General features: G+C 42.4%; 1 long non-coding RNA gene across 1 annotated transcript; it reads right to left on the bottom strand.

Moving 5' to 3' along the window:
* LOC138364713 (uncharacterized) lies at window positions 1-1026 on the bottom strand. Its single transcript, XR_011228508.1, has 4 exons — window positions 785-1026; window positions 566-681; window positions 399-455; window positions 1-181 (listed from the first exon to the last, which is right to left on the bottom strand). It is a non-coding gene; the product is annotated as an uncharacterized lncRNA (long non-coding RNA).
* Between the last annotated feature and the right edge of the window lie 9568 nt (window positions 1027-10594).

The raw sequence follows: 10594 nt of genomic DNA on the forward strand, positions 1-10594 counted from the left end.
GGAGCATTGACTTCTTCTTCATCGGACGATGATATATCATAAACAGGGGGTTGGTTTTCTTCTTCATCTGAGGATGCCTGCAGGTTATCGTCTGGTGTACCGTCCTGGTCCTGAGAAAGCTGGGGTTGACTGCGTACAGGCGTGCTCCACTCAGAGGGTTGGGTTGAATCCAGGGGCGATTCTGTAATATAATATTAACAATGAATAAACATTGAGAGGAAAACAAAGTTTGAAACATAAACATTAAGAGGAAAACAAAGTTTAAAAAATAAGAGGAAAACAAAGTTTAAAAAATAAGAGGAAAACAAAGTTTAAAAAATAAGAGGAAAACAGCATTTGAAACGTTAAGAGGCAACAACGTTTTGAAACATAAACAAATAAATAATAATAATAGTTACGAGCTGGGTTGTTGATTCCACCAAGTACGAGATTCTCTTGATCACGAATAGGAACTCCTGTAATGGAAACATTTTCTGTATGAGTACATATTACTAGTTTTATACCTTTGTTAAAAAATACAATTATTAAGTTTTTAAATTACGAAAAAAATATGATGAAAACGTACGGTTATTCAGTTCATACGACGGCGTTTGGGTGGATATTCAATGACGTTTCTGGCTTCGGTGGGTGGTTCCTGGTTAACGGACCAACGACAGTTGGGGCAGGAAGTAGAATCACGAACTGAAATGAGAATATTATATATAAATTGGATGTCTGTAAGTATGTATTTTTCAGATATATATCTTTAATAGTTTACTGAATGTACGAGAAATGTGGTACTTACGATTTACACAATAGAGTTGTCCACAGCTACCACAGGTAACGTCAAAATGTCCGGGTGGTGTAGGTCCGTTGCTCTGTATACAGTACAGTCTGCAATCCTGTAGGGCGTTGATGGACATCTCAGCTGAGGACGCGGTGCATCTTGTTTTGCACAAATGCCCGATTTCGTTGTTGAGAGGAGACAGGCACAGAGGACACAGTGACATGATGATGGGAGATGCGAGCAGGTTGGGGGACCTTGCGAACAGGATGATGAATGAATGTTGACTGAGAGTGCAGGCCTCTTAGACGGCTCTTAAGCGATCTGAGGGGCCCCTGAACGAGCCTAATATCTTTTAGTGCGCCCTGAGAGAGCATTTTGGCTGTTTTTATTATTAGCGATGATGTTTGGCGAATACTGAGATTAAAAAAACTCGTTTATAACTTGTGTAAATTAAAATTAGATGAATAAATAAGAATATAAATAAATAAATACGTTTTATTAACGCATATTGAATATATAAAAATTATTACGGAGGTGAACGCCGGCAATGACTGACGGATGGTGGGCAGGTAATCAGGTGATGAACACCTCGGGCAGGTAGCTGGCGGCAGCTTAGGTAGCCTCGGGGCAACTTATGTGTTGAAGGTCATATTGAGACGCCTCGGTTGATTTGTGTACAACTGACTCGTTTAATGAAAAGGCACTAACATTATGATGTCTAAAATAGTTGTGCGAAATTATGGACGAACAATATCAAGATAATGAAGAAGGAGAGGGGTAAGGTAACAGGTAGGGGGGGGGGGGGTGTAAGGTAACAGGTAGAGGGGGAGGGACGGTCCAGATATTACGGCGACAGTAAGATAAGATTACGGCGGTGACTTGGCGGCGGCGTCGCCAAGGTGACGCGGGAGAGGGAAGGGGGGTGTGAGGTCAGAACGGGTGAACAGGTCAACAGGGAGGGAGAGAGGGAGGGAGGGGGTGAGATGGGCCGGCCGGGTAATTAATGGTGTCTCATGTAGCCGGATAATGCTACAGTTTTAGTTATATAGACATACTCATTTCTAAGTAAGAATTCTACTTAAAAGTATACGGTCTAAAATAACTGTTTATGAAGTTTATTCTTGGTAAGAACTCTGAATAATTGGAATTTCTCCCATTAGAACTCTTAACAAACTTCTAAGAACACTTTATCTGAAAATGGTCTTTTTGAAAAATTTCAGTCTTTAACTCTGAAATTGACTGATTTTGAAAAAAAAAAATTGCCCATAGAGCTTACCTGGACCCCCCTACTGTCCAGTGACAACTGGTCCCCAAAATTCTTAGTTGTCGCTGGATAGTCATCCCTACTACTCTTGACAATTGAAATTAAAATTGAAATCAGTTTATTGATGTAAAATACACACAAAGGGATGAGGTAGCTCAAGCTATTCTCACCCCGTTCAGTACATCGTGTTAATACATACATATACACACATCACAAACAATAAACATATTACCAAACATTCTGAGAGATAAACATATACATTTCCTCCTTCACAAGTAGTATGGTATCAGACGTACACACAAATACTTTTATGACCTAGGTATACTGTATAGACAATTTGCAAGAGACATGCAGATAATTCAACAAAAAATTACAGTCTTGGTGAAAAATTCTTATATCTTTCAAGAATATCATCAACCTTTCCGTTGTGACACATCCAGGCTATTTGTTCAGGAACAGTCCTTATCTCAGTGTTTCTATATACATTAATCATGGGACAATCAGGAACATAATGGGCAAGGGTGTGAGACCTTAACATACCACATAGTTTACACTTCGTGTCATTATCATGAACACCTCTCCCATATTCCCAGTAATATTTGTACCCAAGCCTAAGCCGCATGTACACAGAGTCACTCCAAGCATTTCTCCTTTTACCATAAGTGAAATGGGTGTTTTGACTCACATACATGTCGTGTTGCATGGTTTGACTTCTCTCATACATTATATCTCTCCTCTCCACTTCTGTCTGTGCCTGAATATTTCTGATTTTGTTTCTTATTTGTCTCATTGTGAATTCACATTCAATGTCAACTTGTGGTTTTGATGTGGCACGTTTGGCCAAGTCATCAGCCACCTCGTTGAGCACTATTCCAACATGAGATGGAATCCACATGAATTTCACACTATGACCTTTCAGCAGTATCTCAGTTATCCTTTTCTTACAATCCTCAACTACGGACATGAAGACTGGGTTTCGACTGTTTAAGGAATCAAGTGCTCCTTGGCTATCGACAAATACAAAAACATTTTTGTCGTCATAACGTACTTCCTCCAAACATGCCAGAATTGCCAGCAGTTCAGCTTGTGTGGATGATATATAATTACTAAGTCGGAGTTCAATTATCCTGTCCACAGTCCCAAACTCAGTATATTCCCTTATTAAGACACCACACCCTGCCCTGCCATCCTCCGCCACCGACCCGTCACAATATACATGTAAACTGTTGCCTCTTGGTAACCGAGATATCATGCTTCCATACAAACACCGTAATTGTCCCGGTTCATGATGAATATTTTTCACCTTAAGGGGTACAATTTCGACATCTATTTTCTGAACTTTCCAGGGAGCAGACCTATTACACAGTCGAGAGCGTTTACAGCAGTCAAGTACATCGTATTCCCTGAGGTCATGAGCTAATCCCCTCGTGTAGCATGTCTCCCTCAGTTTCCTGGAAGTGTGTACGTCACTCAAGCAGGTTTGAACGCTCTCAAACAGCTTATCCCCTCCTTTTCTCCGCATTGAAACGAAAAGATACTCTAGTGGTAATGTCACGGACTCTATCATACACACTCTGTAAATTTAATTCCATTCTCATTATTTCAATCATTGCATTTCTTTGACATCCAAGAATAATCCTCATAACCTCGTTCTGTATCAGCTCTATTTTTTTAATTCTGCCCTGGCCTGTGTAAGACAACAGGTGCTGCGAAGTCTATCAGGGACCGAACAGTGCTTATGTATAACATCCGCAAGATAGGTACCCCAACACCTTTACATAAGGTGCTGATATGATTTATTTCAGCATTTTTACTCTCACATGTGTATTCAATATTCATGCCCAGATACTTGTACTTCTGAACACGGCTCAGTTCCACACCATTTAGAGTAAGTGTTATATTTCTTCGTTTCCTATACTCATATTTGGTTTTGTCTGCATATATAACTAAGCCTAACTTGTGACAGGTTGTACCAAGTATGTTAAGAGCAGTTTGAATTTTGTTCCCAGAAGTGCCTTGTATAAGAATGTCATCTGCATATATGATTGTCGTGACCCCTGGAGGATACATCTCTGATGCTAATCTGTTCATTAATACATTGAATAAGGTGGGACTTAAAACTCCCCCTTCGGGGGTACCTAACTGAAACATCCGTTCCTCAGACATGTATCCCTGGTAATACACCTGACCTTTTCTGCCTTGTAGATAATCCCTTATCCAGTGTAGCAATCTCCCTGTTATTCCCAGATTGGCTAATTCGTATAAGATTACTTCCCCATTGGCTTTATCAAATGCTCCTTGTAGATCAACAAAAACTCTACAATTGTCATCCACATTAGACAAACACTTTAAGAGACAATCCGCAGTACTTTAGCCTTTGATAAAACCAAAGAGATTACTGGACATGTTATCACCTACAAGGTAGAGTAGCCTATTTAACAAAATCCTTTCCATCATTTTACAAAAGCAGGATATTAAGGAGACAGGTCTGTAGCCTCCGTTTGACTTAGGGATAGGAATGATGACAGCCTCTTTCCATTTTCTTGGTAACTTTCCCTCTCTATAACTCACATTAAACAAATCAAGTAAGGGACTAGGTTTCATACAGGCTAAATAATTAAGAATGTCATACGTTACTCCATCTTTCCCCGGAGCAGTAGAGCTGCCACTTTTTATAGCATCCAGTAGCTCATCGTTAGTTATCTCAGTGCATGTTACAGATCTTGTATTTAAGGCACATAAAGTTACTCCATTTCTAATATTTTCCCATGACTCAATGGTGATTCTCGTATCTTCAGGTAAGGACTCCATACCAGCAGCACTAGCCCATTTATCTACTAACTCATTAGCAACCTTCCCTGGATCTGAATGAGCAATGAATTTGGTCTTACAACCCCTGATTTTATTTACTGCTCTCCATATGTCTTTAAGGTTCTTAGTATTACCAATGGACTGAGCAAAGTCTTGCCAGTATCTGTCCCGCGCCTCCTTCCTCACCTGACTGCAGTCCCTAGCCACTTCCAACATTGTATTTTTCTCTTCATCACTCATTCCATTTTTTAACCATTCTTTATGTGCACTCCGTAGCATTCTCTCCCACCCCTTGACTGGCTGCTCATTGGAATATTTAAATTTCTTAGGTCCATGCGTCTTGCTTCCCCTGCCCCCATTATTTTCCCTCTGTACTAATTTCTCTATGTTCTCGACCATGTCCTCGTAAAAACTATCAACGCAGAGCGGCGTGTATTGTTGATACCAATCTCCCATATTTTGAATAAAATAATTTTTCATATCTTTATTAATATTTAGCCTTTTCCTTTGAAAGTGGACTTGTTTTTTCCCCAGTGGTGATTCAACGTTCAAGGCAAAGTGGTCACTAAGTAGTTCCCGAACAACCCGAGCCTCCCCCATAATTCCCTGAGAGTTTAAAATGCAGGCATAGTCAAGCCGTCCTCCCCTGATGTGAGTTGGTTCATTGTTTCCCAAGAGACAGGTATCTTGTAGAAACTGTAACCACTTGACCCCATTAGCATTAATACTACCCACTGTCCCAAGGCTTGTGTGCCGAGCATTAAGGTCCCCAATGACCAGTGAAGGATTAGTATAAATGCAGTCAGGTAGATAGTTAGTGTCGAAGCAGTTCCTGGATACATACAGATTAACTACAATAAATTCCCCTTCCCTTAATGATAATTTAACACAGATACTCTCTATACCTTGCGTTTTTGATGGCGGATCTACTAACTCTGCTAGTATAGAGTTCTTAACATAAATCGACGTCCCTCTGATGTTATTTGCGGCGAAGAGGTGAAACCCTTTATAACCATTTAATTTCAATAAGCCTTCATTCCTATCCCCTGTCTCCTGGAGAGCTACAATATCAATATCATTTCCCATCACATAACAATGAACATTCTGTAACCCTGTTTCTTAAACCATTTACATTCCATGACAACACTTTCAGTCTAGGGTGATCCATTATTAAACAATTCACTGTCTAAGTAATCCCCAATAATTTCACTAAATGACCATACCTTGTATAACATCTCCCACCTCCTCCCAAGTTCACCAGTAAAAGCGACATTGTGTTTCTCAAGAGATTTTTTCAGTCCTGTGACGTCCATTATTGGCCCAAATGATTCCTTCATTTTATGTGTAATTATAGAGTTCTTCCTTTCACTACGACTATCATCATTCACACACACTTCACTTTCCTTCATTTCATCACTCAATATTTCATTATTGCCCTCAACCACTATATCCTGACTTTCCTTCACTGTTTTGTGACTTTCCTTAACCTTCACCTGAACGTTTAATTTCGCCTCGATGGATTCGATTCTCTGCCGAAGATTTCGGAGGAACTCACCAACTTTTCTTAGTTCAGCCCACACCTCCTTGACCATATCATTATGGCCCTCTTTCTGAGGCATAGTAGCCACTTCACTCACCGTTACACTGTCACTGCCAGAGTCCTGAGTGGTGACCACGCATTCTTTACCCACCCCTTTACCTACGCATTCGTCCGGTTCACTGGCGCTGTTTGGGGCAGACTGTTTTGCTGTGCTCCCGGTGTCTGGGTAAGAGCTCTTGTCTGCTCTGTAACATTCACCGGCCGGAGAACACCCATACTCGGCCTCTTGCTACACACAGCCGAGCTGGCATTGTGAACACCTCCACAGTTGCAGCATCTGGGGACTATTTTCTCACCCAGATTAAGTCTGTTTCTACACACATTAGAGAGGTGAGACTTTCCGCAGAAACGACATCGTGGATCATGTTGACAGCTCCAGGAATTATGCCCCCATCTGCAGCATTTCAGGCATATTATGGTCTCTTCCACATACTTTGCTACATGCCTGTAACCAGCCCCGGTGATGAACACTCTCTCGGGAACTTCACCTCTCACTAGAGCCACCACCTGATTCCTAGCTTCACCTTTAATAAGGTGACTCTTGGCCCACACAAATCGTTGGTCGTCGAGGATGAATTCGATGTCTAGAATCTGAGGGTATTTGTAGATAATTACCTTCGTCAGCTTCTCGTTCTCCTCCGGCATTTCCATAACAATTCCTTCATATCCTTGCTGGGTAAGAACTACAACTGCCTCCATAGAACCAACCGTTAAGAAAGGTCTGTTCACACCTTCCTTCAGTAGGGGCTCGAACTTGCGGTGTTCTCTTCCAAGTTTGCCTGTCTACAGCAGCTTCTGATGATAGGCCAGCGTGCATGAGGCAGGGAAGAGAAGCCTCCATCTCCGCTGACCCTCACCTTCCTGACATCGTTCTGTCCGTTCGTCGACACTGGTTGGATCAGTCTCGGCGTCGTTCTTCATTCTCTTGGCGTTTCCGTTAAGTGTACAATCACTGTCAACACTACACCTTACATCCTGTCTTCTCCGTTTCTTCTGTTGCCTGGTTAGAACGTCTTGATACTCACCCTCCTCGACTGACTGGCTGCTTTCTGAGTACATGTTAATATTGCCGAGGGAAGTAGCCAGTTCTTCTGGTGACTGAGTCTCCATCTCAGTACCCAGCATGGAGGAGATGTGTCGAAGGCGATTAATACTAGTCAGTCTCCTTGACTCTTGACAAGGTACGGGCTTCATGCTGGTGCCGCATACTCCAGGATTGGTGTTACATATGTAGTATACATGATTCTGAATGATTCCTTACACAGGTTCATGAAGGCTGTTATGATGTTAGCCAGCCTCGCATATGCCGCAGACGTTATTCTTTTTATGTGGGCTTCGGGGGACAGGTTTGGTGTGATATCAACTCTTAGATCTTTCTCTCTGTCTGTTTCATTAAGTACTTCATCTCCTATTCTGTATCCTATGTCTGGCCGCCTGTTTCCACCGCCTAGTTTCATTACTTTGCTTTTACTCGGGTTGAACTTTAACTGCGATTTGTTGGACCATTCATTCACTCTGTCCAGGCCATCTTGTAGCCTCCTACTATCATCCTCTGTTTCAATCCTCCTCATAATTTTTGCATCATCGACAAACATTGAGAGAAACGATTCTATACCCTCTGGGAGATCATTTACATATATCAGAAACAGTATAGGTCCAAGGACTGACCCCCTGCGGGACTCCACATGTAATGTCTCGCCAATCTGAGACCTCACCCCTCACATTGACTCGTTGTCTCCTGTTGCTTAGGTACTCCTGTATCCAATGGAGTTCCTTCCCTTTCACTCCAGCCTGCACTTCCAGCTTTTTCTCTAGCCTCTTGTGTGGGACTGTATCAAAGGTTTTCTGGCATTCCAAAAATATGCAGTCTGCCCACCCTTGTCTTTCTTGCCTGATTTTTGTTGCCTGGTCGTAGAATTCAAGTAACCCTGTGAGGCAGGACTTGCGATCCTTGAACCCATTTTGCCATCCCCGAACCCATATGTGTGTGTGTGTGTACTCACCTATTTGTACTCACCTATTTGTGCTTGCAGGGGTTGAGCTTTGGCTCTTTGGTCCCGCCTCTCAACTGTCAATCAACTGGTGTACAGATTCCTGAGCCTACTGGGCTCTATCATATCTACATTTGAAACAGTATATGGAGTCATCTTCCACCACATCACTGCCTAATGCATTCCATCCGTTAACTACTCAGACACTGAAAAAGTTTCTTCTATCGTCTCTGTGGCTCATGTGCGTACTCAGTTTCCACCTGTGTCCCCTTGTTCGAGTCCCACCAGTGTTGAATAGTTTATCCTTGTTTACCCGGTCGACTCCTCTGAGGATTTTGTAGGTTGTGATCATGTCTCCCCTTACTCTTCTGTCTTCCAGTGTCGTAAGGTGCATTTCTAGCAGCCTTTCCTTGTAACTCATGCCTCTTAGTTCTGGGACTAGTCTAGTGGCATACCTTTGAACTTTTTCCAGCTTCGTCTTGTGCTTAACAAGATACGGGCTCCATGCTGGGGCCGCATACTCCAGGATTGGTCTTACATATGTGGTGTACAAGATTCTGAATGATTCCTTACACAGGTTCCTGAACGCTGTTCTGATGTTAGCCAGCCTCGCATATGCCGCAGGCGTTATTCTTTTTATGTGGGCTTCAGGAGACAGGTTTGGTGTGATATCAACTCTTAGATCTTTCTCTCTGTCCGTTTCATTAAGTACTTCATCTCCTATTCTCTATCCTGTGTCTGGCCTCCTGTTTCCACAGCCTAGTTTCATTACTTTGCATTTACTCGGGTTGAACTTCAACAGCCATTTGCTGGACCATTCACTCAGTCTGTCTAGGTCATCTTGTAGCCTCCTACTATCGTCCTCAGTTTCAATCCTCCTCATAATTTTTACATCATCGGCAAACATTGAGGGAAACGATTATATACCCTCTGGGAGATCATTTACGTATATCAGAAATAGAATAGGTCCGACTACAGAGCCCTGTGGGACTCCACTGGTGACTTCACGCGAATCTGAGGTCTCACCCCTCACTGTAACTCTCTGCTTCCTATTGCTTAGGTACTCCCTTATCCACTGGAGCGCCCTACCACTTACTCCTGCCTGTTTCTCCTGCTTATGCATCAGCCTTTTTTCGGGTATAGTGTCAAAGACTTTCCGACAGTCGAAAAAAATGCAGTCTGCCCATCCATCTCTTTCTTGCTTAATCTTTGTCACCTGATCGTAGAATTCTATTAAGCCTGTAAGGCAAGATTTACCCTCCCTGAACTCATGTTGATTGGTTGTCACGAAGTCTTGTCTCTCCAGGTGTGTTACTAGGTTTTTTCTCAAAATCTTCTCCATCACCTTGCATGGCATACAAGTCAAGGACACTGGCCTATAGTTCAGTGCCTCTTGTCTGTCACCCTTTTGTATATTGGGACTACATTTGCCGTCTTCCATATTTCTGGTAGGTCTCCCGTTTCCATTGACCTACTATACACTTTTTAGAGTGGCAAACAAAGTGCTCCTGCACACTCTTTCAATACCCATGGTGAGATTCCGTCAGGCCCAACAGCTTTTCTCACGTCCAGCTCCAATTGATGCTTCTTCACCTCATCTCTTGTAATTTCGAACCTTTCCAAGATCGCCTGGTTTGCTGCCACCTCTCCTAGCGCCGTGACTTCTCCTTGTTCTATTGTAAAGACCTTCTGGAACCTTTTGTTGAGCTCCTCACACACCTCTTTGTCATTCTCTGTGTACCTGTCCTCACCCATCCTAAGTTTCATCACCTTTTCCTTCACTGTTGTCTTCCTCCTGATGTGACTGTGTAATAGTTTTGGTTCGGTCTTGTCTTTGTTAGCTATATCATTTTCATACCATTTCTCAGCTGCTCTTCTCACACTAATATACTCGTTCCTGGTTCTCTGGTATCTCTCTCTACTTTCAGGTGTTCTGTTATTACGGAAGTTCCTCCATGCTTTTTTGTTCAGCACCTTTGCTTTCATACATTCCCTAGTAAACCACGGATTCTTCTTTTGCTTCTCTGTTTTTTCTGTCGGGCTGGGACAAACCTGCTTACAGCCTCCTGACACTTTTGGGAGACATAGTCCATCATGTCTTGTACGGACTTGGTTCTGAATTCTGTGTCCCATTGTATATCCCTTAGGAATTTATTCATCTC

Source organism: Procambarus clarkii, chromosome 14 (assembly GCF_040958095.1).
Source record: "Procambarus clarkii isolate CNS0578487 chromosome 14, FALCON_Pclarkii_2.0, whole genome shotgun sequence".
In the NCBI taxonomy this organism is placed as follows: domain Eukaryota; kingdom Metazoa; phylum Arthropoda; class Malacostraca; order Decapoda; family Cambaridae; genus Procambarus; species Procambarus clarkii.